The following is a 6419-nucleotide window of genomic DNA, read 5'->3' as shown; positions in this document are numbered from 1 at the left end:
CCCGAATTCCCGTTTTGAAGATCAAAACCCCCCAAATTGATGTTTTTAAAATGAAATTGTTGAGAGTTTATTATCACAACAGGTTGGGAGATGTTTTTATGGTGAAGGATTGAATGATTATTGGATGAAATGGAAGAATGGTGAAGAAGGGCTAGGGTTTCGGTGAAATAGGAAAAGAAGAGCTGGAAAAATGAGGAATCGAGGCCTCGATTTCTTTCTTATCGCGAACCGATCCGAGGTCGGATGGGTTCTTAATGCCCTCGGATCCGACAGGGGCTCGGATCCGCATCGCCATAAGCACAGACGAGCCCTCGGATATTACTGAAATTTGTTGGATCCGAGCTCGGATCCCCTGTTTTTGATTTTTGATCTTCACAGGATCCGAGGTCGATCCGTCTGGGTTTTTCGGATCCGAGCTCGAATCAGCACAATTCTGCACTAATTGCAGAAACTGCAATTTTTCAAACTCTTTCTCCCTTTTTCTGCCAATTCAGAATTACACATAGGACAAATTTTTTATTAAATCCAATCCCCCACGCAAGTGTAATATACCAAAAACACAATATCCAACCTCTCAAAACACATCAAACTAATCTACATTGCAAATCGAGGGGCGAGGTTCTTTACTCATTTTTGCACTTTTACACCAAAATGGCACTTTTGGACATTAAATGCACATCAAATGAATCTATGAGCATTTATTAACATGTTATCACCAAAACTCACTTGAATATATTGGAAATGCAACATTATATATATGCATGGGAATTTTAAGCACTTAAAACACAATTTGGTAAGAAAACCTCCCTTTTTACACTTGTTCTTCAATTGTACCTCCAAAATGGATGATGAAACTCCGGTACCTCCTACAAACAAGTGAAATACATCTAATTAGTCAATTAAATCACACTAAAATGTAAGAAACACATAAAAATACACAACTGCAATTTTATTGGGTTGCCTCCCAACAAGCGCTTTGTTTAGGGTCGTTAAACTCAACTCTCCTATAGCTTCTTTAACTCTCCATTGTGTTTCCTAAGGAGTAAATCTCTCCTTTAGGAACCTTTTCTCCGGCCAAATAGGGTTTCAATTTTTGACCATTTTCTTTGAATGGGAAACCATTTTCTCCTTTTATTTCCACTGCTCCATAAGAAAACATGCGAACCACTTCAAATGGTCCGGACCATCGAGACTTAAGCTTTCCAGGGAATAATTTAAGTCTTGAGTTAAACAATAACACCTTTTGCCCTTCTTCAAAATGCTTAGGGAGAATGTGTTTATCATGCCAAAATTTTACTTTTTCTTTGTAAATTTTGGTATTCTCATACGAGGTTAACCGCGATTCCTCCAATTCGCTTAACTAGAGCATTCTCTTTTCACCTGCAGATTTAAAAGCAAAATTAATAGTTTTAATGGCCCAAAAAGCTTTATGTTCTATTTCTACAGGTAAAGCTTTCCCATAAACAAGCTTATATGGAGACATTGCCAACGGCATTTTAAATGCCGTTCTATACGCCCACAAAGCATCTTCAAGTTTGTTTGTCCAATCCTTTCTCGATCGGTTGATAGTTTTTTTCAAAATGATTTTAATTTTCCGGTTGGCCAACTCTGCTTGACCATTAGCTTGAGGATGATAGGGAAGTGACTTTTTATGCCTGCATCCATATTTAAGCAACAAGGTGTCAATAATTTTATTACAAAAATGTTTACTTTCATCGCTTATTATTGCCTTTGGAACTCCAAACCTACAAAATATGTTCTGTTTAAGGAATTTAAGCACAACTTTAGCATCATTAGTTTGTGAAGGAATGGCCTCCACCCATTTAGGGATATAATCAACTGCTAATAGGATGTACTTATTATTATATGAGTTAGGAAATGGTCCCATAAAATCAATGCCTCAAACGTCAAATAACTCAACTTCCAAATATGTAGTCAAAGGCATTTCATTCTTTCTTAAGATATTACCGGTTCTTTGGCATTGATCACAACTTTTAACTCAATTTCTAGTGTCTTGGTGCATAGTAGGCTAATAAAATCCAGATTGCCATATCTTTGCTACGGTTTTAGTTGTACTAAAATGACCTCCCGTTTCAAGTGTATGACAATATCTTAAAATACTATGTACCTCTTCTTTCGGAACACATCTTCTAATTATTTCATCTACACAATGTTTGTAAAAGAATGGTTCTTCCCAAAAATAATGTTTAGCATCATTTAAGAACTTTTTCCTTTGATGAGAATTCAAATCACTTGGTATCACTCCACTAACTACAAAGTTAACTAGATCAGCATACCATGGTGACTTATAAATTGCCATTAAAAACTCATCTGGAAATTCTTTTTTAATGGATGAATGGTCTTCTTGAGGCATGTTTTCCAGTCTAGAAAGATGATCAGCGACTAAGTTCTCGGATCCTTTTTTATCTTTGATCTCCAAATCAAATTTCTGCAATAATAAAATCCATCAAATTAGTCGAGGTTTTACATCTTTCTTATTTAAAAGATATTTGAGTGCTGCATGGTCAGTATAAATGATAACTTTAGATCCTACTAAATACGATCTAAACTTATCCAACGCAAATATCACTGCTAGCAACTCTTTCTCTGTTGTTGCATAGTTAACTTAGGTTTCATTTATCATTTTACTTGCATAATAAATGACATGAAGTCGCTTATCATGTTTTTGTCCAAGAACAGCTCCAACTGCAAAATCACTCACATCACACATCAATTCGAATGACAAGCTCCAATCCGATGATGCTATTATGGGTGCGGAGATAAGTTCCTTCTTCTTGAAAGCAAATAAGCACTCATTATTAAAGTGAAAAGGAACATCTTTTGCAAGTAATTCACATAAAGGTTTAGTAATTTTGGAGAAATCCTTAATAAATCACCGATAAAATCCCACGTGTCCAAGAAAGTTGCGAATGCCTTTCACATTGATAGGTGGAGGCATTCTCTTAATAACCTCTATCTTGACTTGATCTATCTCAATACCTTCTGAAGAAATTTTGTGACCTAGCACAATACCCTCACAAACCATGAAGTGATATTTTTTTCAATTGAGTACAAGATTTGTTTCTTCACAGCTCTGCAAAATTAGATCTAAATTGTTAAGACAATGATCATAAGTAGATCCAAATACAGAAAAATCATTGATGAAGATTTTCATAATTTTCTCATTAAAATCAGAGAAAATTGCCATCATGCAACGTTGGAAGGTGGCTGGTGCATTGCACAATCCAAAAGACATTTTTCGAAATGCAAAAGTGCCGTAAGGACAGGTGAACGTGGTTTTCTCTTGATCTTCCGGTGCAATGACTATTTGATTGTATCCTGAAAAATCATTCAAAAAATAATAAAATTCATATCCAGCCAATTTTTCTACCATTTGATCAAGAAAAGGAAGAGGGAAATGATCCTTTCTAGTAGCTGCATTCAATTTTCTATAGTCAATACAGACTCGCCACCCAACCACAACTCTAGAAGGAATCATTTCATCATTTTTATCACGTACTATGGTTATCCTCCATTTCTTTGGCACTACATGAATAGGAGAAATCCAAACACTATCAGAAATTGAAAAAATTATACCTGCATCCAGCCATTTAAGAATTTCTACTCTTACTACTTTCATATTTGGATTTAACCTTCTTTGAGTCTCAACCACTGGTTTAGAGTTTCTTTCCAACAAAATTCTGTGCATACAAATAGTTGGACTGATTCCCTTGATATCAGAAATCGTCCATCCTATAGCCTTTAAATGCTTCTTCAATACACGTAAGAGTTTGCCTAGTTGTTCCTCATCTAGTGCAGCATTGACAATCACTGGCAATGTCTCTTTTTATCCAAAAAATGCATATTTGAGGTGTTTAGGAAGTGGCTTAAGCTCAAGCCGTGGATCTTGCTCACACGATGATGGCGGTAATCCTTTGCTCAGTCCTAACTCCTCATACGCATTCCTCCTTTTGTAAGGAACCTGTGCCTGCAAAAATTTAGTCATTTCTTCAATCAATTGTTCCTCTTGTAAGCCTACACCATTAAGACAAAGTTCAAGAGAATCATCATCAAGATTAGCTTGACTCATCTCTAATGTCAATTCATCACATATGTCAACAGAATAAACATGATCGGTAAAAGAGGGATATTTCTCCACTTTACTCAAATTAAATTCCACTTCCTCTTTACCGATTTCGAACTTAAACTTACCTCGTTTGACATCTATTATTGTACCTGCAGTAGCCAGAAATGGTCTACCAAGTATAATAGGTACATTAACACCTTCCTCCATATCTAAAACAACAAAATTAACAAGAATAATGAATTTCTGTACTTTAATGAGCACATTCTCTAATATGCCTATTGGATGTCTAATAGACCTGTCAGCCAATTGCAAAGAAATGTTAGTACGCTTTAACTCTTTCAACCCCAATTGCCTAGCCACAATTAAAGGGATCAATGACACACTCGCACCCAGGTCACAAAGTGCTTTAGAGAATTCTACATTACCAATAGTACAAGGAACTGTGAAACTCCCTGGATCTTTCAACTTTGGTGGCAATTTATTTTGTATGATGACACTACATTCTTCCGTTAATGCAATTGTCTCACTATCTACTAACTTCCTTTTCTTAGTCATTATCTCATTGAGAAACTTTGCGTATGAAGGAATCTACAAAATAGCATCAACAAAAGGAATATTAATATGTAATTATTTGAAAATGTTGACAAACTTCGCAAATTCTTTATCATTTCTCGAAGGCTTCAATCTTTGTGAAAATGGCAACGGTGGAATTGGTGTTGTATCTCCCATTTGTGGTTCATTTTCCTCCATCTTTTTTTTCCTTTTGATTTTCTTACCGTTCTCTCCTAACTCACTCAACTGCTTGTTCTCTCTTCTTTCACATTCTCTCTCACATTCAACTACAGGCAACTCACCCACTTCCTTACCACTACGGAGGGTTATAACCTTTACATACTCCCTTGGGTTCACATCAATCTTGCTAAGTAAATCCCCTTGGTTGCGATTGTTAACCGCATTTGCTATTTGCCCTAACTGAACCTTAACATTCCTGTACATATTGGTGAGTTGGTCCATCCTTCCTTCAATTCTTTCAAACCGTTGAATAGTGGCACTTGCTAAATTTTCAATTTTATCATTTGATACATTTGCCAGCTTCTCAATTGCAAATTTTCAAGTTGGTTTGGATTCTGAAAGTGATTGTTTTGGTTGAAAGTCCAGTGGATTAATTGGTCTTTGTTGGTTCCCTTGATCCTTCCATCCAAAATTCGGGTGATTACGCTATCCTGAATTATAGGTATTGGAGTATGGATTATTTTTGGGTGGACGGTTGTAATTGTTAAGATATTGAACCTGTTCGCTGCTAGAACACATAGAATCATTATGATCTCCGTCGCAAGTAGTACAATATGCAACAACTACTCCTTGATTAGAGTTAGAACCAACGTACCTATTAAGTATTTTAACCACATTATCCATTTTTGCACTTAACATATTCAAGGTATCTACTTCGAACATACCTGCGGTTCTCTTTGTATTACCTCGTTCGTTTGCCCATTGATAGTTGTTAGCAGCCATTTCTTTGATCAATTTGTTGAGCTTTCTCAGCTGTCTTTCCCATCAATGTTTCTCCCGCTGCCGCATTTACATGCGTCTTTATTGGATAGGTGAGACCATTGTAAAATGTTTGGACTACTAGCCAATCTGGTAAACCATGATAAGAACATTTTTGTTGCAATTCTCGATAGCGCCCCAGGCTTCATACAATGTTTCTCCTTCCTGTTGAGAGAAACTAGTTATATCCATTTTGAGTTTAGCAGTTTTTCCAGGTAAAAAAAATTTATTTAGAAAAGCCTTAGCTAATTCAGCCAAAGTTGTAAAAGTGTTAGGAGGATGGGATTATAGCCAAACCTGGGCTTTGTCCCTTAGCGAGAATGGAAATAATCGAAGTTTAATTGCATCATCACTAACACCATTAAACTTAATTGTATCACAGATTTCAAGAAATGTTGACAAGTGAGAATTTGGATCTTCGGTGGCATTACCTCCATATTGAGATTGTTGTACTATTTGAATTAGTGATGGTTTAATCTCAAAATTATTAGTATTTATCGTTGGCCTTGCAATACAAGTTTGAGAATCTTGTGTTCCCGGTAAAGCAAAATCTCGTAGAATTCGCCTATTTGGTTCATTTTTCACCATTTCTTACTCAAATGGTAATTCTATCAAGATTTCCTCTATCGGCTGCCAAATCTCTTGTTCCTCTTGATGTGGTGTATTTCTTCTTTGTCTACGTAGTGTCCTCTCAATTTCAGGATCGAAAAGTGCACTTTCTCGATTTGATCGGTGCATACACTACAAATAAAAATAAGAGAAATTTTGTAGTTTTAATTAT

The 6419-nt window shown here is 36.0% G+C and overlaps 1 non-coding gene across 1 annotated transcript; it reads left to right on the top strand.

The window, feature by feature from the left end:
- Window positions 1-5733: 5733 nt before the first annotated feature.
- LOC113697694 (small nucleolar RNA R71) lies at window positions 5734-5839 on the top strand. The gene has a single exon (XR_003449967.1). It is a non-coding gene; the product is annotated as a small nucleolar RNA R71 (small nucleolar RNA).
- Window positions 5840-6419: the final 580 nt, after the last annotated feature.

Source organism: Coffea arabica, chromosome 6e (genome assembly GCF_036785885.1).
Source record: "Coffea arabica cultivar ET-39 chromosome 6e, Coffea Arabica ET-39 HiFi, whole genome shotgun sequence".
Taxonomy (NCBI): Eukaryota; Viridiplantae; Streptophyta; class Magnoliopsida; order Gentianales; family Rubiaceae; genus Coffea; species Coffea arabica.
The sequence above is the reverse complement of the archived record's forward strand: the minus strand, read 5'-3'. Positions and strand labels throughout refer to the sequence as shown.